Source organism: Mesoplodon densirostris, chromosome 2 (genome assembly GCF_025265405.1).
Source record: "Mesoplodon densirostris isolate mMesDen1 chromosome 2, mMesDen1 primary haplotype, whole genome shotgun sequence".
NCBI classification, from domain to species: domain Eukaryota; kingdom Metazoa; phylum Chordata; class Mammalia; order Artiodactyla; family Ziphiidae; genus Mesoplodon; species Mesoplodon densirostris.
The window spans coordinates 120,410,965-120,430,584 of record NC_082662.1 but is presented as its reverse complement, the minus strand read 5'-3'; the positions used below and the strand labels follow the sequence as shown (position 1 = coordinate 120,430,584).

The window sequence follows — 19,620 nt, the reverse complement described above, 5'->3', positions numbered from 1 at the left end:
GCGGCCGTGTGGCTGAGCGACGGAGCGGGCGCGCGGCGGCCGACGGGGAGCAAGGCCAGACGGCGCGCCTGGCTCCGCCGCGGTGGCGCCCTCGCCCACCCCTGGCCCCGGACGGAGCCGGGCCGCGTCGGGCCAGCCCCTGCCGCCGGCCCCCACCCGCGCCTCTCCTCGCCGGCCATGGCCAGGCGCGCGCCCACGCCCTCCTCGCAGCCTTGCTTTCGGTCTCAGGGCCCCCTCCTCCCGGCGCGATGCCCGCGTTGGAGGCAATAGGCAGCGCGCACTGGGAGTTTTCAGCGGCTCGCGGGGCCGGGTCCCCGTCGGGGTCGGGGGCTGCTGCTTTGGAGGACGCGGTTGGTGTGGCGTTGGGTCGGGTCGGGTCGGGTCGGGCACGTGCCGGGCGCCCGTGGTGGGCAGGGGGCCGGAGGGCAGGGGGAGGCGTCGGCAGGCAGCCCGAGAGCGGCCCGGGCGCGGGGGCGGTGGCCGCCGTCCTCGTTAGTATAGTGGTGAGTATCCCCGCCTGTCACGCGGGAGACCGGGGTTCGATTCCCCGACGGGGAGGCAACACGCCCTCTTTTGGTGGCTGGCGCCGCTCTCTGTCCTGCCGCCTGGCTCCCAAGGGCCCTTCTTCTCCGCCCTCCGCCCTCCAGCGAGGCGCTGGACGCCAGCGCGTGCCCAGCCTGCACACCGTCGACCGCCTCCAGCCCTTCAGCCCTTCCTCCTCGCCGGGCGCTCAGTTGCCACGGCAGAGCGAGGGCCTCCTCTGGACCCCACAAGCTCTCGATGACATTGCGGCCCGCCCAAAGTGGCTGTCGCAGGAGGCTCCTTGCGTCGCGACGCAAGGCTGCACTTATGCACAGCGGCATAGGTGCACAGCGGCCGGGACGGGTGGGAGGCGGATGAGTGGCGTCCCCTGTCGGTGCGGGAAATGGCCTGGCCCAGGCGCCCGGTGGAGAAGGGCTTTGGCGAGCCGGGGTCTGGAAGACGCGTACCCCCGGGGCGGGGGCGGGCCGCGGCGTGGAGCCCAGGGACCCGGAGCAGCAAGGCAGCGAGAGCGCCCCCCTGAGGCCGTCGGGCGGGTGTCCTAGGGCAGCTTCGTAGGGCCGGCGCGGGTGGGGCGCCGGGGGGCCTTGGTGGCGCCTGTGCCACCACAGAGCTGCCGGCCGTCGGGGCGTCGGGGCAGGGCTGCTCCAAGCGGCGGCTGCGGCTGAGGAGGAGGAGGAGAACGAGGAAGAGAAAGGGGAGCAGGAGGAGGAGGAGAAGGAGGAGGAGTCGTCAGAGAAGGAGTCGGAGGAGGAGGAGGAGGAGCAGGAGGAGGCGGCGACGAGAGCGCGCTCGGGCGAGCCCGGTGCCGGCGTCTCGGGGCGGCCCGGGCTGTGCAGCGTTGGTGGTATAGTGGTGAGCATAGCTGCCTTCCAAGCAGTTGACCCGGGTTCGATTCCCGGCCAACGCAGCGGGCTGACCTTTTGCCGGGCTCTGCGGGCGGCCGGCCGAGGGCCTGTGAGGGAGAGCTGGGAGCAGGGAGCTAGCTGGCCCAGGCGGCTCTTCTTGTGTGTGCGAGAAGCAGGCGCGCGGTGTTGTGAGGGTGCTGCAAGCAGGACGGACGGGAGGCCACGTGGGTTGCCAGGGGCGGCGCGTGGCTGGACTTGGAAAGGCCGGGTCTTGGCGCCAAGGTGGCGCCGAGCGGGTGCTATGGGTCGAGCAGGAGCAGCGGGTAGAGGCGGACGCTCCCTGGTGGTCTAGTGGTTAGGATTCGGCGCTCTCACCGCCGCGGCCCGGGTTCGATTCCCGGTCAGGGAAGCCCTTCTTCTTCCTCTCTACCTCCCACCGTCCACATCCCACTTTTAGGCCACCCGTGCTCCGGGGCCTCGGCGCCGCGCCCCGACAACAGCCGCCCGGCGCCCTGCACCTCCAGCCCAGGCCCTGCCAGGCGACCTCCACCCTCCCTCCCCGGCCCAACCTTTTGGCCGCACTGGCGCGCGCCCACTCGAGGCCTTCGACGTCCCGCGTCTTCCTTTTCGGACGCTTGCCTCAGCCCCAAACACGAGTGGCCGGGGCAGCGCCTCTCCCCGCCGAGGCTGTGGCCACGAGCAAACGGCCCCGCCTGTGTTTGGACTCTCCAGCGGCACTGCTTCTCCCCACGGCGACAGCGGCGGCGGCGCCGACGGCGACGGCGGTGTCACACGCGGTGCCTTCTGACAGCGCCGGATCCCCCGTGGAAAGGAGCACCGGTGGGCAGACGGGTGCTTCGAACCACCGCAGCAGGCTTCCTGAACGCCCGCGCCGGCGCCTTGGGGGTGGCTGACAGTGTGGGATGAAGGTGTTTGTGGCCGTGGTCGGTGGCCACCCCACGCGGGTTAGGGAACGGAGCAGAACGACCCCATGGAGAGGGGGCGGCGGTGGGCCGCGTGCTGGGAGGTGCGAGGAAGGGCCTGTGGTGTGTGGCTGGAGCCCGGGCAGGAGCGGGAGGTGTTGGCCTGGCGGAAACCTGGCCCGGGAGAGCAGCTGGCCACTCAGGCAGGGGCTCAGCAGAAGCTTGGGGGTGATGGCGGCACCTGGCCCGGCACGTGTGTGCGGGTGGGCCTGGAGTAGGAGTGGGTCTGAGGAGCGCCGGCGGAAGTGAGACTTCCGGGCAGGACATGTGACAGTCGGGCCTGGGATACAAGGGGAAGGTGGCGGGGAGAGGGGTCCGAGCCTGCAGGCTGGGGGGAAGGGCGGGGTGTGTGAGTGGGCTGTGGGCCGAGGAAGATGGTGGGAGAGGACCCCTTCGCGGTGGGGTGGCGGGTGAGCGCCCCAGACCGGTGTGCTGTGCGGCGAGGTGGTCAGGCTAAGCAATGGGTTGGGACTGGGGACGGTGGGTAGGAGGCAGGCAGGAAGGAGAACAAGAGAAACGGAGCGCGCCACGGGGGCTAGGCGGGGTCCGAATGGGGTGGGGGCATTCTACTGCCCCAGAGACATACATCACCTCTCATCGGGAGAAGCCATCCAGTCTCAGGTGTGTGTAGCGGCGGGGGTGGGGGGAGGAGGGGTTGAGGTTGAAGGAGGCCAAAGGAGAGGTCCCGTCTGATCCCGCAATCCCACTCCTGGGTACGTACCCGGAAACGATGAAACAAGGGTTCAAAAAGGCACAAGCACCTCCGTGTTCACCGCGGCACTATTTGCACTAGCCAAGACATGCAAGAAAACCCAAGTGCCCATCGACGGGTGGCTAGTACAAGAGGAGGTGGTATATATGTACTATGCGGTATTACTCAGCCATTAATGAAAAAGAATGAAATATTGCCATTTGCTGCAACAAGAATGCTCCCAGAGAATATTACACTTAGTGAAGTAGGTCCGACAGAGAAGCACAAAGATAGGTGGACTCTCAAAAGTACTACCAATGAATGTATGTGCCAAAGAGAAACAGACTCACAGACCTAGGAAACACAGTGATGGTTACCCGAGGAGAAAAAGGAGGGGTGGAGGGATGAATTAGGAGCTCGATGAACAGACACACAGTACTTCATATCAAGGAGATAAGCAACAAGGATTTACAGAATAACACAGGGAATGATATTCAATATCCTGCACTAACCTATACTGGAAATCAATCTGAAAGAATATTAAACATGGAAAACAGTATCCCCTTGCTGTACACCTGAAGCTAACTCAATATTGGTAATCAACTCTTCTCCCTAAACCACAAGTACCACTAGTTGAAAGTAAGTAAGTAAATAAATAAATAAAAGCAACGAACAAAATAAATAGGAGAAACATGAGCCATCGGATGATCCAGCAATCCCCATCGTGGGTACACATCCGCCAAAGGGAAAAACCGTTGTTTGAAGAGATCCACGCACCCCCGTGTTTGTAGCAGCACTACGTGCCACAGCCAAGACAGAGGAGAAACCCATGTGCCCATCAACGGTTGGCTGACGGAAAAAGATGTGGTATATATGTACTGTGGAATATTCCTCAGCCATTTCCGAAAATGAAATATGGCCATTTGCCACAATGAGGATGGTCCTAGAGAATATTACACTTAGTGAAGTAAGTCTGACAGAGAAGCACAAAGATACGTGCAATCTAAATCTAAAACATAGTAGAAAAGAACGTATGTGCCAAAGAGAAACAGACTCACAGGCATAGAAAACACACTGATGGTTACCCGAGGAGAAAGGGAGGGGTGGAGACATAAGTTAGGAGCTGCGATGAACAGATACACCGTACTTCATATAAAAGACATACGCAACAAGGATTTCCAGTAGAACACAGGGGATGCTATTCAGTATCCTGTAGTAAGCTATAATGGAAAGCAATGTGAAACAACATTAGACATGGAAAACAGTATCCGCTTTGCTGTGCACCTGAAACGAACTCAATATTGTTAATCAACTTTTCTTCCAAAATTACAGCTACTAGTTCTTATAGGTAAGTAAGTAAATGGAAAGATAAATATCAAATGCATAAATAAAAACAACACACTAAAAAAAAATAGGTGAAATATGAGCTCTCACACGATCCAGCAATCCCCATCGTGGGTACACGTCGGCAGGGGAGAGAAACGGTCATTTGAAGAGATCCATGCACCCCCATGTTCACAGCAGCCCTACGGGCCACAGCCAAGACATGGACAAAACCCAAGTGCCCATCAACCGATGGCTGGCACAGGAAGACGTGGTATATATGTACCGTGGAATACTACTCAGCCATTCAAAAGAGTGAGATATTGCCATTTGCACCAATAAGGAGGGACCAAAGTATATTACACTTAGCGACGTGAGTCAGGCAGAGAAGCACAACGACATGTGGCACGTAAACCGTACTACAAACGAATGTATGTGCCAAAGAGAAACAGACTCACAGACATAGAAAAGACACTGTTCGTTAGCCAAGGGGAAAGCGTAGGGCGGGGAAAAATCCGGAGCTGCGATTAACAGAGAGGAAATACTATACATAAAGCACATAAGCAACAAGGATTTACTGTACAGCGCAGGGAACTGTATTCACATGTCGTGATAACGTATAATGAATGGAAAATAAGCCGGAAAAGGACATATAACGGAATCACTTTGCTGTACACCTGAAAGTAACACGCTGTTGTAAACCAACCACGCTGCTACGAAAAGGAGAAGACGACGAAGGGGGAACAAAGGAGGGCAACGGGACAGAGGCAAGGGCAGGATCCTTGACAACGTAGGATGTGGAAAGGATCGGGGGAAAAGTGGGGAGATTGGAGGTAGGAGGGTGGTGTTTGTGGGAGTAGGCTGGAGGCTGAGGCGGTGGTGCTGGCGGTGCTGTCCCGAGGGCTGATGCTGTTGGTGGGAGCAGAGGTTCAGGGGACGGGGTGGTGTTTGTCGTGCCGATGGTGGTGGGGGCAGTAGCGGTGGAGGAGCGGGCCGGTGTTGGAAACGTATTTCTGTTGAGGGTCCAAACGTGAATCTAGAGGGCAGTCTGCGATGACAGTGTGGACTTCTTTGGAACTCCTCGTGCACGTGAACGCTTTGGGGACTCTCCAGGAAAATGGGATGTATCACTCGCAGAGGTGGCAACTTCCTTGCTCCTGGTCGTGCAAACATAGTACGATTTTCGGAGTGGGGGCAGAGTGAGGCAGAGAGCTTGGACACGAGGCGAAAGGTGAAGAGGTTGGGCCGTGCGGGTGCCAGTGTGGGGTGCTCCTTCCAGTGAAAAGCGTGACACAAGCGGGGTCGGGGTGAGGAAGGGAAGAAGGCCAAGGAAGGGGTCTGGGCGCAAGAGTGGCTGAGCCCCCAAGGTGTCGGGTCCTGGAGGCCTGGCTCCCGGGTGTGTGTGGGGTGGGGGCGTCGGCGTGGGAAGGACAGGGGCCGGAAGGTGCGGTGGTGAGCGAGCCGTTGCAGGACCGGTGCCTTGAGTGTGGCAGCGGGGAAGCCCAGCTCCGCTTTGGGGCTGCGGGAACCAAAAGGGGGCGCTGCGGCTGCATGGGCCGGGAATCGAACCCGGGCCTCCCGCGTGGCAGGCGAGAATTCTACCACTGAACCACCCATGCACCTATGGCCGCCGGCGCCCGCCGCTGTCCCAGCGGCGCCCAACGCTGCCCCAGCGGCGCTCGCCGCCAACCGCCGGACCCTGGTCACTGCTCGCCCCGTGGGCACGTGCTCCATTTGAGCAGGAGACCGACGGGCCACCTGAATGAGAGGCTCCGGGCACGCTGGCGACCCCAGGGCGCGAGGCGGTCGGAAGCACCGAGGGACGGAGGGACGCAGGCGGGCTCGGCCCGTCCTGAGCTTTCTCTGCTGTCCGCGGCCGCCGCGAGACTGTCGGTGTGGCCAGAGGAAGCCAGGAGCCGAAGCGGCCTGGCCCGCGCCCGAAGCTGCGGCTGAGCACCGACGTTCCTCTCAGCCGCCGCCCGGCCCCGACGCACAGTCCCTCTGGCGGCTGGCTTTCTTGCTGGTGCGGGGCGTGCGAGGGCGGGCGGGGGCAGGGATCGGAGCTCGGGGCTGTGCAGGGACCGCGAGCGAGGGAGATGGACACCGGGCACCTCCGCTGCCGCCGCCGTCGCCGTCGCCGAACGGCGCTCAGGCCAAAAGACCAAAGGTGTCTGAGCCTCGCCTCTGCGCTCTGCCCCACCCCCACCTCCCGCGGGGTCCCGCTCTGCTGCGTTGGTTGTGAGGAGAAGCCCTTTGGCAGACGGCCTGCTTGTTCGCGGACAGCCCGGTGACGGACGGAGCGCGCCAGGGTGTGGTTGGGTCCGGCCGGAGCAGCGGCTTCCCCGACGGACTTGCACTGTGGCGCCGAGGTGGGTGGCTCGTGCTGGGGGCCGGACGTCTGTGGTGGGTGACAGGGCATCCAGGGCTTCCGCTCACTACTCACCTGAGCACCGTTCCCGGGAGCGACTCCTGCGCCAGGCCCCATGCAGGGAGGGCCCCCTGTGGGCTGGCCAGCAGGAGGCTGGGCTGCACGCGGCCCGGCAGGCAGGCAGGCAGGCAGGCAGGCAGGCAGGCAGGCAGGCAGGTGTGGTCCGGCCAGGGTCCCAAGGCGAAAAAGCACCGAGGGCCCGCACCACAGGCCGGCAACACGGTGTCGGCGGCGTGGAGGGAATGGAATGGGCAGGCGGGCCGTTGGGGCTGGCGGGAAGGACAGGATGTTGGAAAGAGGGAGAGCTGCTGGTGGCGGAAGTGCAAGAAAGGCTGTGAGAACGAGTCCGCTGTTCGCCAGGCAGAAGTCGGAGGGTGGGCGAGACGTGGAGGGCTTTCCACACGCGGCCGTTCTGCGTGTGGCGCTGGGGGCGGGGTGGAGCGGGGGAGGGGGAGGGGAGGGGGAGGGACGAAGGCAGGCAGGCAGGCAGGCAGGCAGGCAGGAAGACCAGCAGCAGCAGCAGCCGCAAGCAGGTGAGGAAAGATGTGCTGCGAAGGACTGAAGGGTTTCCTGGTGTGGGTGCAGGTAGGAGGGGGCGTAGCAAGTGGCGGGGAGGGCGTTTGTCCGGAAAAGCCCGTCGCTGGAGGGTTCCTAGCGGGCCGTTTCTGCCGGGCCCGCGGCCATGGCTGAGAAGGTTCCGCGTCTGAGAGACGTGGATGTCCGGGCCGGAGTTTGGAGAGGCCGCAAGAGTGCCAGGCGCGAACGGACTGGAAGGCAGTAAAGCGCTGCCATAGACAGGGCCGGGTGCGTTTGCCGGGCGGGCCAAAAGGCTGGCTTGTCAGGAGTGGGATTCGAACCCACGCCTCCAGGGGAGACTGCGACCTGAACGCAGCGCCTTAGACCGCTCGGCCATCCTGACGGCGGGCCTGGGCGTGCGCGTGGCCGCTCGGCTGGCTGGGACCCGACGCGACGCGACGCGAACGCCGGTGCCCTTGGCGGGACGCGGTGCTCCGCGCCAGGCGCGCGGCCGTGTGGCTGAGCGACGGAGCGGGCGCGCGGCGGCCGACGGGGAGCAAGGCCAGACGGCGCGCCTGGCTCCGCCGCGGTGGCGCCCTCGCCCATCCCTGGCCCCGGACGGAGCCGGGCCGCGTCGGGCCAGCCCCTGCCGCCGGCCCCCACCCGCGCCTCTCCTCGCCGGCCATGGCCAGGCGCGCGCCCACGCCCTCCTCGCAGCCTTGCTTTCGGTCTCAGGGCCCCCTCCTCCCGGCGCGATGCCCGCGTTGGAGGCAATAGGCAGCGCGCACTGGGAGTTTTCAGCGGCTCGCGGGGCCGGGTCCCCGTCGGGGTCGGGGGCTGCTGCTTTGGAGGACGCGGTTGGTGTGGCGTTGGGTCGGGTCGGGTCGGGTCGGGCACGTGCCGGGCGCCCGTGGTGGGCAGGGGGCCGGAGGGCAGGGGGAGGCGTCGGCAGGCAGCCCGAGAGCGGCCCGGGCGCGGGGGCGGTGGCCGCCGTCCTCGTTAGTATAGTGGTGAGTATCCCCGCCTGTCACGCGGGAGACCGGGGTTCGATTCCCCGACGGGGAGGCAACACGCCCTCTTTTGGTGGCTGGCGCCGCTCTCTGTCCTGCCGCCTGGCTCCCAAGGGCCCTTCTTCTCCGCCCTCCGCCCTCCAGCGAGGCGCTGGACGCCAGCGCGTGCCCAGCCTGCACACCGTCGACCGCCTCCAGCCCTTCAGCCCTTCCTCCTCGCCGGGCGCTCAGTTGCCACGGCAGAGCGAGGGCCTCCTCTGGACCCCACAAGCTCTCGATGACATTGCGGCCCGCCCAAAGTGGCTGTCGCAGGAGGCTCCTTGCGTCGCGACGCAAGGCTGCACTTATGCACAGCGGCATAGGTGCACAGCGGCCGGGACGGGTGGGAGGCGGATGAGTGGCGTCCCCTGTCGGTGCGGGAAATGGCCTGGCCCAGGCGCCCGGTGGAGAAGGGCTTTGGCGAGCCGGGGTCTGGAAGACGCGTACCCCCGGGGCGGGGGCGGGCCGCGGCGTGGAGCCCAGGGACCCGGAGCAGCAAGGCAGCGAGAGCGCCCCCCTGAGGCCGTCGGGCGGGTGTCCTAGGGCAGCTTCGTAGGGCCGGCGCGGGTGGGGCGCCGGGGGGCCTTGGTGGCGCCTGTGCCACCACAGAGCTGCCGGCCGTCGGGGCGTCGGGGCAGGGCTGCTCCAAGCGGCGGCTGCGGCTGAGGAGGAGGAGGAGAACGAGGAAGAGAAAGGGGAGCAGGAGGAGGAGGAGAAGGAGGAGGAGTCGTCAGAGAAGGAGTCGGAGGAGGAGGAGGAGGAGCAGGAGGAGGCGGCGACGAGAGCGCGCTCGGGCGAGCCCGGTGCCGGCGTCTCGGGGCGGCCCGGGCTGTGCAGCGTTGGTGGTATAGTGGTGAGCATAGCTGCCTTCCAAGCAGTTGACCCGGGTTCGATTCCCGGCCAACGCAGCGGGCTGACCTTTTGCCGGGCTCTGCGGGCGGCCGGCCGAGGGCCTGTGAGGGAGAGCTGGGAGCAGGGAGCTAGCTGGCCCAGGCGGCTCTTCTTGTGTGTGCGAGAAGCAGGCGCGCGGTGTTGTGAGGGTGCTGCAAGCAGGACGGACGGGAGGCCACGTGGGTTGCCAGGGGCGGCGCGTGGCTGGACTTGGAAAGGCCGGGTCTTGGCGCCAAGGTGGCGCCGAGCGGGTGCTATGGGTCGAGCAGGAGCAGCGGGTAGAGGCGGACGCTCCCTGGTGGTCTAGTGGTTAGGATTCGGCGCTCTCACCGCCGCGGCCCGGGTTCGATTCCCGGTCAGGGAAGCCCTTCTTCTTCCTCTCTACCTCCCACCGTCCACATCCCACTTTTAGGCCACCCGTGCTCCGGGGCCTCGGCGCCGCGCCCCGACAACAGCCGCCCGGCGCCCTGCACCTCCAGCCCAGGCCCTGCCAGGCGACCTCCACCCTCCCTCCCCGGCCCAACCTTTTGGCCGCACTGGCGCGCGCCCACTCGAGGCCTTCGACGTCCCGCGTCTTCCTTTTCGGACGCTTGCCTCAGCCCCAAACACGAGTGGCCGGGGCAGCGCCTCTCCCCGCCGAGGCTGTGGCCACGAGCAAACGGCCCCGCCTGTGTTTGGACTCTCCAGCGGCACTGCTTCTCCCCACGGCGACAGCGGCGGCGGCGCCGACGGCGACGGCGGTGTCACACGCGGTGCCTTCTGACAGCGCCGGATCCCCCGTGGAAAGGAGCACCGGTGGGCAGACGGGTGCTTCGAACCACCGCAGCAGGCTTCCTGAACGCCCGCGCCGGCGCCTTGGGGGTGGCTGACAGTGTGGGATGAAGGTGTTTGTGGCCGTGGTCGGTGGCCACCCCACGCGGGTTAGGGAACGGAGCAGAACGACCCCATGGAGAGGGGGCGGCGGTGGGCCGCGTGCTGGGAGGTGCGAGGAAGGGCCTGTGGTGTGTGGCTGGAGCCCGGGCAGGAGCGGGAGGTGTTGGCCTGGCGGAAACCTGGCCCGGGAGAGCAGCTGGCCACTCAGGCAGGGGCTCAGCAGAAGCTTGGGGGTGATGGCGGCACCTGGCCCGGCACGTGTGTGCGGGTGGGCCTGGAGTAGGAGTGGGTCTGAGGAGCGCCGGCGGAAGTGAGACTTCCGGGCAGGACATGTGACAGTCGGGCCTGGGATACAAGGGGAAGGTGGCGGGGAGAGGGGTCCGAGCCTGCAGGCTGGGGGGAAGGGCGGGGTGTGTGAGTGGGCTGTGGGCCGAGGAAGATGGTGGGAGAGGACCCCTTCGCGGTGGGGTGGCGGGTGAGCGCCCCAGACCGGTGTGCTGTGCGGCGAGGTGGTCAGGCTAAGCAATGGGTTGGGACTGGGGACGGTGGGTAGGAGGCAGGCAGGAAGGAGAACAAGAGAAACGGAGCGCGCCACGGGGGCTAGGCGGGGTCCGAATGGGGTGGGGGCATTCTACTGCCCCAGAGACATACATCACCTCTCATCGGGAGAAGCCATCCAGTCTCAGGTGTGTGTAGCGGCGGGGGTGGGGGGAGGAGGGGTTGAGGTTGAAGGAGGCCAAAGGAGAGGTCCCGTCTGATCCCGCAATCCCACTCCTGGGTACGTACCCGGAAACGATGAAACAAGGGTTCAAAAAGGCACAAGCACCTCCGTGTTCACCGCGGCACTATTTGCACTAGCCAAGACATGCAAGAAAACCCAAGTGCCCATCGACGGGTGGCTAGTACAAGAGGAGGTGGTATATATGTACTATGCGGTATTACTCAGCCATTAATGAAAAAGAATGAAATATTGCCATTTGCTGCAACAAGAATGCTCCCAGAGAATATTACACTTAGTGAAGTAGGTCCGACAGAGAAGCACAAAGATAGGTGGACTCTCAAAAGTACTACCAATGAATGTATGTGCCAAAGAGAAACAGACTCACAGACCTAGGAAACACAGTGATGGTTACCCGAGGAGAAAAAGGAGGGGTGGAGGGATGAATTAGGAGCTCGATGAACAGACACACAGTACTTCATATCAAGGAGATAAGCAACAAGGATTTACAGAATAACACAGGGAATGATATTCAATATCCTGCACTAACCTATACTGGAAATCAATCTGAAAGAATATTAAACATGGAAAACAGTATCCCCTTGCTGTACACCTGAAGCTAACTCAATATTGGTAATCAACTCTTCTCCCTAAACCACAAGTACCACTAGTTGAAAGTAAGTAAGTAAATAAATAAATAAAAGCAACGAACAAAATAAATAGGAGAAACATGAGCCATCGGATGATCCAGCAATCCCCATCGTGGGTACACATCCGCCAAAGGGAAAAACCGTTGTTTGAAGAGATCCACGCACCCCCGTGTTTGTAGCAGCACTACGTGCCACAGCCAAGACAGAGGAGAAACCCATGTGCCCATCAACGGTTGGCTGACGGAAAAAGATGTGGTATATATGTACTGTGGAATATTCCTCAGCCATTTCCGAAAATGAAATATGGCCATTTGCCACAATGAGGATGGTCCTAGAGAATATTACACTTAGTGAAGTAAGTCTGACAGAGAAGCACAAAGATACGTGCAATCTAAATCTAAAACATAGTAGAAAAGAACGTATGTGCCAAAGAGAAACAGACTCACAGGCATAGAAAACACACTGATGGTTACCCGAGGAGAAAGGGAGGGGTGGAGACATAAGTTAGGAGCTGCGATGAACAGATACACCGTACTTCATATAAAAGACATACGCAACAAGGATTTCCAGTAGAACACAGGGGATGCTATTCAGTATCCTGTAGTAAGCTATAATGGAAAGCAATGTGAAACAACATTAGACATGGAAAACAGTATCCGCTTTGCTGTGCACCTGAAACGAACTCAATATTGTTAATCAACTTTTCTTCCAAAATTACAGCTACTAGTTCTTATAGGTAAGTAAGTAAATGGAAAGATAAATATCAAATGCATAAATAAAAACAACACACTAAAAAAAAATAGGTGAAATATGAGCTCTCACACGATCCAGCAATCCCCATCGTGGGTACACGTCGGCAGGGGAGAGAAACGGTCATTTGAAGAGATCCATGCACCCCCATGTTCACAGCAGCCCTACGGGCCACAGCCAAGACATGGACAAAACCCAAGTGCCCATCAACCGATGGCTGGCACAGGAAGACGTGGTATATATGTACCGTGGAATACTACTCAGCCATTCAAAAGAGTGAGATATTGCCATTTGCACCAATAAGGAGGGACCAAAGTATATTACACTTAGCGACGTGAGTCAGGCAGAGAAGCACAACGACATGTGGCACGTAAACCGTACTACAAACGAATGTATGTGCCAAAGAGAAACAGACTCACAGACATAGAAAAGACACTGTTCGTTAGCCAAGGGGAAAGCGTAGGGCGGGGAAAAATCCGGAGCTGCGATTAACAGAGAGGAAATACTATACATAAAGCACATAAGCAACAAGGATTTACTGTACAGCGCAGGGAACTGTATTCACATGTCGTGATAACGTATAATGAATGGAAAATAAGCCGGAAAAGGACATATAACGGAATCACTTTGCTGTACACCTGAAAGTAACACGCTGTTGTAAACCAACCACGCTGCTACGAAAAGGAGAAGACGACGAAGGGGGAACAAAGGAGGGCAACGGGACAGAGGCAAGGGCAGGATCCTTGACAACGTAGGATGTGGAAAGGATCGGGGGAAAAGTGGGGAGATTGGAGGTAGGAGGGTGGTGTTTGTGGGAGTAGGCTGGAGGCTGAGGCGGTGGTGCTGGCGGTGCTGTCCCGAGGGCTGATGCTGTTGGTGGGAGCAGAGGTTCAGGGGACGGGGTGGTGTTTGTCGTGCCGATGGTGGTGGGGGCAGTAGCGGTGGAGGAGCGGGCCGGTGTTGGAAACGTATTTCTGTTGAGGGTCCAAACGTGAATCTAGAGGGCAGTCTGCGATGACAGTGTGGACTTCTTTGGAACTCCTCGTGCACGTGAACGCTTTGGGGACTCTCCAGGAAAATGGGATGTATCACTCGCAGAGGTGGCAACTTCCTTGCTCCTGGTCGTGCAAACATAGTACGATTTTCGGAGTGGGGGCAGAGTGAGGCAGAGAGCTTGGACACGAGGCGAAAGGTGAAGAGGTTGGGCCGTGCGGGTGCCAGTGTGGGGTGCTCCTTCCAGTGAAAAGCGTGACACAAGCGGGGTCGGGGTGAGGAAGGGAAGAAGGCCAAGGAAGGGGTCTGGGCGCAAGAGTGGCTGAGCCCCCAAGGTGTCGGGTCCTGGAGGCCTGGCTCCCGGGTGTGTGTGGGGTGGGGGCGTCGGCGTGGGAAGGACAGGGGCCGGAAGGTGCGGTGGTGAGCGAGCCGTTGCAGGACCGGTGCCTTGAGTGTGGCAGCGGGGAAGCCCAGCTCCGCTTTGGGGCTGCGGGAACCAAAAGGGGGCGCTGCGGCTGCATGGGCCGGGAATCGAACCCGGGCCTCCCGCGTGGCAGGCGAGAATTCTACCACTGAACCACCCATGCACCTATGGCCGCCGGCGCCCGCCGCTGTCCCAGCGGCGCCCAACGCTGCCCCAGCGGCGCTCGCCGCCAACCGCCGGACCCTGGTCACTGCTCGCCCCGTGGGCACGTGCTCCATTTGAGCAGGAGACCGACGGGCCACCTGAATGAGAGGCTCCGGGCACGCTGGCGACCCCAGGGCGCGAGGCGGTCGGAAGCACCGAGGGACGGAGGGACGCAGGCGGGCTCGGCCCGTCCTGAGCTTTCTCTGCTGTCCGCGGCCGCCGCGAGACTGTCGGTGTGGCCAGAGGAAGCCAGGAGCCGAAGCGGCCTGGCCCGCGCCCGAAGCTGCGGCTGAGCACCGACGTTCCTCTCAGCCGCCGCCCGGCCCCGACGCACAGTCCCTCTGGCGGCTGGCTTTCTTGCTGGTGCGGGGCGTGCGAGGGCGGGCGGGGGCAGGGATCGGAGCTCGGGGCTGTGCAGGGACCGCGAGCGAGGGAGATGGACACCGGGCACCTCCGCTGCCGCCGCCGTCGCCGTCGCCGAACGGCGCTCAGGCCAAAAGACCAAAGGTGTCTGAGCCTCGCCTCTGCGCTCTGCCCCACCCCCACCTCCCGCGGGGTCCCGCTCTGCTGCGTTGGTTGTGAGGAGAAGCCCTTTGGCAGACGGCCTGCTTGTTCGCGGACAGCCCGGTGACGGACGGAGCGCGCCAGGGTGTGGTTGGGTCCGGCCGGAGCAGCGGCTTCCCCGACGGACTTGCACTGTGGCGCCGAGGTGGGTGGCTCGTGCTGGGGGCCGGACGTCTGTGGTGGGTGACAGGGCATCCAGGGCTTCCGCTCACTACTCACCTGAGCACCGTTCCCGGGAGCGACTCCTGCGCCAGGCCCCATGCAGGGAGGGCCCCCTGTGGGCTGGCCAGCAGGAGGCTGGGCTGCACGCGGCCCGGCAGGCAGGCAGGCAGGCAGGCAGGCAGGCAGGCAGGCAGGCAGGTGTGGTCCGGCCAGGGTCCCAAGGCGAAAAAGCACCGAGGGCCCGCACCACAGGCCGGCAACACGGTGTCGGCGGCGTGGAGGGAATGGAATGGGCAGGCGGGCCGTTGGGGCTGGCGGGAAGGACAGGATGTTGGAAAGAGGGAGAGCTGCTGGTGGCGGAAGTGCAAGAAAGGCTGTGAGAACGAGTCCGCTGTTCGCCAGGCAGAAGTCGGAGGGTGGGCGAGACGTGGAGGGCTTTCCACACGCGGCCGTTCTGCGTGTGGCGCTGGGGGCGGGGTGGAGCGGGGGAGGGGGAGGGGGAGGGGGAGGGACGAAGGCAGGCAGGCAGGCAGGAAGACCAGCAGCAGCAGCAGCCGCAAGCAGGTGAGGAAAGATGTGCTGCGAAGGACTGAAGGGTTTCCTGGTGTGGGTGCAGGTAGGAGGGGGCGTAGCAAGTGGCGGGGAGGGCGTTTGTCCGGAAAAGCCCGTCGCTGGAGGGTTCCTAGCGGGCCGTTTCTGCCGGGCCCGCGGCCATGGCTGAGAAGGTTCCGCGTCTGAGAGGCGTGGATGTCCGGGCCGGAGTTTGGAGAGGCCGCAAGAGTGCCAGGCGCGAACGGACTGGAAGGCAGTAAAGCGCTGCCATAGACAGGGCCGGGTGCGTTTGCCGGGCGGGCCAAAAGGCTGGCTTGTCAGGAGTGGGATTCGAACCCACGCCTCCAGGGGAGACTGCGACCTGAACGCAGCGCCTTAGACCGCTCGGCCATCCTGACGGCGGGCCTGGGCGTGCGCGTGGCCGCTCGGCTGGCTGGGACCCGACGCGACGCGACGCGAACGCCGGTGCCCTTGGCGGGACGCGGTGCTCCGCGCCAGGCGCGCGGCCGTGTGGCTGAGCGACGGAGCGGGCGCGCGGCGGCCGACGGGGAGCAAGGCCAGACGGCGCGCCTGGCTCCGCCGCGGTGGCGCCCTCGCCCACCCCTGGCCCCGGACGGAGCCGGGCCGCGTCGGGCCAGCCCCTGCCGCCGGCCCCCACCCGCGCCTCTCCTCGCCGGCCATGGCCAGGCGCGCGCCCACGCCCTCCTCGCAGCCTTGCTTTCGGTCTCAGGGCCCCCTCCTCCCGGCGCGATGCCCGCGTTGGAGGCAATAGGCAGCGCGCACTGGGAGTTTTCAGCGGCTCGCGGGGCCGGGTCCCCGTCGGGGTCGGGGGCTGCTGCTTTGGAGGACGCGGTTGGTGTGGCGTTGGGTCGGGTCGGGTCGGGTCGGGCACGTGCCGGGCGCCCGTGGTGGGCAGGGGGCCGGAGGGCAGGGGGAGGCGTCGGCAGGCAGCCCGAGAGCGGCCCGGGCGCGGGGGCGGTGGCCGCCGTCCTCGTTAGTATAGTGGTGAGTATCCCCGCCTGTCACGCGGGAGACCGGGGTTCGATTCCCCGACGGGGAGGCAACACGCCCTCTTTTGGTGGCTGGCGCCGCTCTCTGTCCTGCCGCCTGGCTCCCAAGGGCCCTTCTTCTCCGCCCTCCGCCCTCCAGCGAGGCGCTGGACGCCAGCGCGTGCCCAGCCTGCACACCGTCGACCGCCTCCAGCCCTTCAGCCCTTCCTCCTCGCCGGGCGCTCAGTTGCCACGGCAGAGCGAGGGCCTCCTCTGGACCCCACAAGCTCTCGATGACATTGCGGCCCGCCCAAAGTGGCTGTCGCAGGAGGCTCCTTGCGTCGCGACGCAAGGCTGCACTTATGCACAGCGGCATAGGTGCACAGCGGCCGGGACGGGTGGGAGGCGGATGAGTGGCGTCCCCTGTCGGTGCGGGAAATGGCCTGGCCCAGGCGCCCGGTGGAGAAGGGCTTTGGCGAGCCGGGGTCTGGAAGACGCGTACCCCCGGGGCGGGGGCGGGCCGCGGCGTGGAGCCCAGGGACCCGGAGCAGCAAGGCAGCGAGAGCGCCCCCCTGAGGCCGTCGGGCGGGTGTCCTAGGGCAGCTTCGTAGGGCCGGCGCGGGTGGGGCGCCGGGGGGCCTTGGTGGCGCCTGTGCCACCACAGAGCTGCCGGCCGTCGGGGCGTCGGGGCAGGGCTGCTCCAAGCGGCGGCTGCGGCTGAGGAGGAGGAGGAGAACGAGGAAGAGAAAGGGGAGCAGGAGGAGGAGGAGAAGGAGGAGGAGTCGTCGGAGAAGGAGTCGGAGGAGGAGGAGGAGGAGCAGGAGGAGGCGGCGACGAGAGCGCGCTCGGGCGAGCCCGGTGCCGGCGTCTCGGGGCGGCCCGGGCTGTGCAGCGTTGGTGGTATAGTGGTGAGCATAGCTGCCTTCCAAGCAGTTGACCCGGGTTCGATTCCCGGCCAACGCAGCGGGCTGACCTTTTGCCGGGCTCTGCGGGCGGCCGGCCGAGGGCCTGTGAGGGAGAGCTGGGAGCAGGGAGCTAGCTGGCCCAGGCGGCTCTTCTTGTGTGTGCGAGAAGCAGGCGCGCGGTGTTGTGAGGGTGCTGCAAGCAGGACGGACGGGAGGCCACGTGGGTTGCCAGGGGCGGCGCGTGGCTGGACTTGGAAAGGCCGGGTCTTGGCGCCAAGGTGGCGCCGAGCGGGTGCTATGGGTCGAGCAGGAGCAGCGGGTAGAGGCGGACGCTCCCTGGTGGTCTAGTGGTTAGGATTCGGCGCTCTCACCACCGCGGCCCGGGTTCGATTCCCGGTCAGGGAAGCCCTTCTTCTTCCTCTCTACCTCCCACCGTCCACATCCCACTTTTAGGCCACCCGTGCTCCGGGGCCTCGGCGCCGCGCCCCGACAACAGCCGCCCGGCGCCCTGCACCTCCAGCCCAGGCCCTGCCAGGCGACCTCCACCCTCCCTCCCCGGCCCAACCTTTTGGCCGCACTGGCGCGCGCCCACTCGAGGCCTTCGACGTCCCGCGTCTTCCTTTTCGGACGCTTGCCTCAGCCCCAAACACGAGTGGCCGGGGCAGCGCCTCTCCCCGCCGAGGCTGTGGCCACGAGCAAACGGCCCCGCCTGTGTTTGGACTCTCCAGCGGCACTGCTTCTCCCCACGGCGACAGCGGCGGCGGCGCCGACGGCGACGGCGGTGTCACACGCGGTGCCTTCTGACAGCGCCGGATCCCCCGTGGAAAGGAGCACCGGTGGGCAGACGGGTGCTTCGAACCACCGCAGCAGGCTTCCTGAACGCCCGCGCCGGCGCCTTGGGGGTGGCTGACAGTGTGGGATGAAGGTGTTTGTGGCCGTGGTCGGTGGCCACCCCACGCGGGTTAGGGAACGGAGCAGAACGACCCCATGGAGAGGGGGCGGCGGTGGGCCGCGTGCTGGGAGGTGCGAGGAAGGGCCTGTGGTGTGTGGCTGGAGCCCGGGCAGGAGCGGGAGGTGTTGGCCTGGCGGAAACCTGGCCCGGGAGAGCAGCTGGCCACTCAGGCAGGGGCTCAGCAGAAGCTTGGGGGTGATGGCGGCACCTGGCCCGGCACGTGTGTGCGGGTGGGCCTGGAGTAGGAGTGGGTCTGAGGAGCGCCGGCGGAAGTGAGACTTCCGGGCAGGACATGTGACAGTCGGGCCTGGGATACAAGGGGAAGGTGGCGGGGAGAGGGGTCCGAGCCTGCAGGCTGGGGGGAAGGGCGGGGTGTGTGAGTGGGCTGTGGGCCGAGGAAGATGGTGGGAGAGGACCCCTTCGCGGTGGGGTGGCGGGTGAGCGCCCCAGACCGGTGTGCTGTGCGGCGAGGTGGTCAGGCTAAGCAATGGGTTGGGACTGGGGACGGTGGGTAGGAGGCAGGCAGGAAGGAGAACAAGAGAAACGGAGCACGCCACGGGGGCTAGGCGGGGTCCGAATGGGGTGGGGGCATTCTACTGCCCCAGAGACATACATCACCTCTCATCGGGAGAAGCCATCCAGTCTCAGGTGTGTGTAGCGGCGGGGGTGGGGGGAGGAGGGGTTGAGGTTGAAGGAGGCCAAAGGAGAGGTCCCGTCTGATCCCGCAATCCCACTCCTGGGTACGTACCCGGAAACGATGAAACAAGGGTTCAAAAAGGCACAAGCACCTCCGTGTTCACCGCGGCACTATTTGCACTAGCCAAGACATGCAAGAAAACCCAAGTGCCCATCGACGGGTGGCTAGTACAAGAGGAGGTGGTATATATGTACTATGCGGTATTACTCAGCCATTAATGAAAAAGAATGAAATATTGCCATTTGCTGCAACAAGAATGCTCCCAGAGAATATTACACTTAGTGAAGTAGGTCCGACAGAGAAGCACAAAGATAGGTGGACTCTCAAAAGTACTACCAATGAATGTATGTGCCAAAGAGAAACAGACTCACAGACCTAGGAAACACAGTGATGGTTACCCGAGGAGAAAAAGGAGGGGTGGAGGGATGAATTAGGAGCTCGATGAACAGACACACAGTACTTCATATCAAGGAGATAAGCAACAAGGATTTACAGAATAACACAGGGAATGATATTCAATATCCTGCACTAACCTATACTGGAAATCAATCTGAAAGAATATTAAACATGGAAAACAGTATCCCCTTGCTGTACACCTGAAGCTAACTCAATATTGGTAATCAACTCTTCTCCCTAAACCACAAGTACCACTAGTTGAAAGTAAGTAAGTAAATAAATAAATAAAAGCAACGAACAAAATAAATAGGAGAAACATGAGCCATCGGATGATCCAGCAATCCCCATCGTGGGTACACATCCGCCAAAGGGAAAAACCGTTGTTTGAAGAGATCCACGCACCCCCGTGTTTGTAGCAGCACTACGTGCCACAGCCAAGACAGAGGAGAAACCCATGTGCCCATCAACGGTTGGCTGACGGAAAAAGATGTGGTATATATGTACTGTGGAATATTCCTCAGC

The 19,620-nt window shown here is 63.2% G+C and overlaps 13 non-coding genes across 13 annotated transcripts; 9 read left to right on the top strand and 4 right to left on the bottom strand.

Moving 5' to 3' along the window:
• Window positions 1-486: 486 nt before the first annotated feature.
• TRNAD-GUC (transfer RNA aspartic acid (anticodon GUC)) lies at window positions 487-558 on the top strand. Its single transcript has one exon. It is a non-coding gene; the product is annotated as a tRNA-Asp (tRNA).
• An 820-nt stretch (window positions 559-1,378) lies between these two features.
• TRNAG-UCC (transfer RNA glycine (anticodon UCC)) lies at window positions 1,379-1,450 on the top strand. Its single transcript has one exon. It is a non-coding gene; the product is annotated as a tRNA-Gly (tRNA).
• Window positions 1,451-1,725: 275 nt separating this feature from the next.
• Window positions 1,726-1,797, top strand: TRNAE-CUC (transfer RNA glutamic acid (anticodon CUC)). Its single transcript has one exon. It is a non-coding gene; the product is annotated as a tRNA-Glu (tRNA).
• Window positions 1,798-5,933: 4,136 nt separating this feature from the next.
• TRNAG-GCC (transfer RNA glycine (anticodon GCC)) lies at window positions 5,934-6,004 on the bottom strand. The gene has a single exon. It is a non-coding gene; the product is annotated as a tRNA-Gly (tRNA).
• A 1,645-nt stretch (window positions 6,005-7,649) lies between these two features.
• Window positions 7,650-7,732, bottom strand: TRNAL-CAG (transfer RNA leucine (anticodon CAG)). Its single transcript has one exon. It is a non-coding gene; the product is annotated as a tRNA-Leu (tRNA).
• A 590-nt stretch (window positions 7,733-8,322) lies between these two features.
• On the top strand, window positions 8,323-8,394 carry TRNAD-GUC (transfer RNA aspartic acid (anticodon GUC)). The gene has a single exon. It is a non-coding gene; the product is annotated as a tRNA-Asp (tRNA).
• Window positions 8,395-9,214: 820 nt separating this feature from the next.
• Window positions 9,215-9,286, top strand: TRNAG-UCC (transfer RNA glycine (anticodon UCC)). Its single transcript has one exon. It is a non-coding gene; the product is annotated as a tRNA-Gly (tRNA).
• Window positions 9,287-9,561: 275 nt separating this feature from the next.
• Window positions 9,562-9,633, top strand: TRNAE-CUC (transfer RNA glutamic acid (anticodon CUC)). Its single transcript has one exon. It is a non-coding gene; the product is annotated as a tRNA-Glu (tRNA).
• A 4,136-nt stretch (window positions 9,634-13,769) lies between these two features.
• TRNAG-GCC (transfer RNA glycine (anticodon GCC)) lies at window positions 13,770-13,840 on the bottom strand. Its single transcript has one exon. It is a non-coding gene; the product is annotated as a tRNA-Gly (tRNA).
• Window positions 13,841-15,474: 1,634 nt separating this feature from the next.
• On the bottom strand, window positions 15,475-15,557 carry TRNAL-CAG (transfer RNA leucine (anticodon CAG)). Its single transcript has one exon. It is a non-coding gene; the product is annotated as a tRNA-Leu (tRNA).
• Window positions 15,558-16,147: 590 nt separating this feature from the next.
• TRNAD-GUC (transfer RNA aspartic acid (anticodon GUC)) lies at window positions 16,148-16,219 on the top strand. The gene has a single exon. It is a non-coding gene; the product is annotated as a tRNA-Asp (tRNA).
• An 820-nt stretch (window positions 16,220-17,039) lies between these two features.
• On the top strand, window positions 17,040-17,111 carry TRNAG-UCC (transfer RNA glycine (anticodon UCC)). The gene has a single exon. It is a non-coding gene; the product is annotated as a tRNA-Gly (tRNA).
• A 275-nt stretch (window positions 17,112-17,386) lies between these two features.
• Window positions 17,387-17,458, top strand: TRNAE-CUC (transfer RNA glutamic acid (anticodon CUC)). Its single transcript has one exon. It is a non-coding gene; the product is annotated as a tRNA-Glu (tRNA).
• The last annotated feature ends 2,162 nt before the right edge of the window (window positions 17,459-19,620 follow it).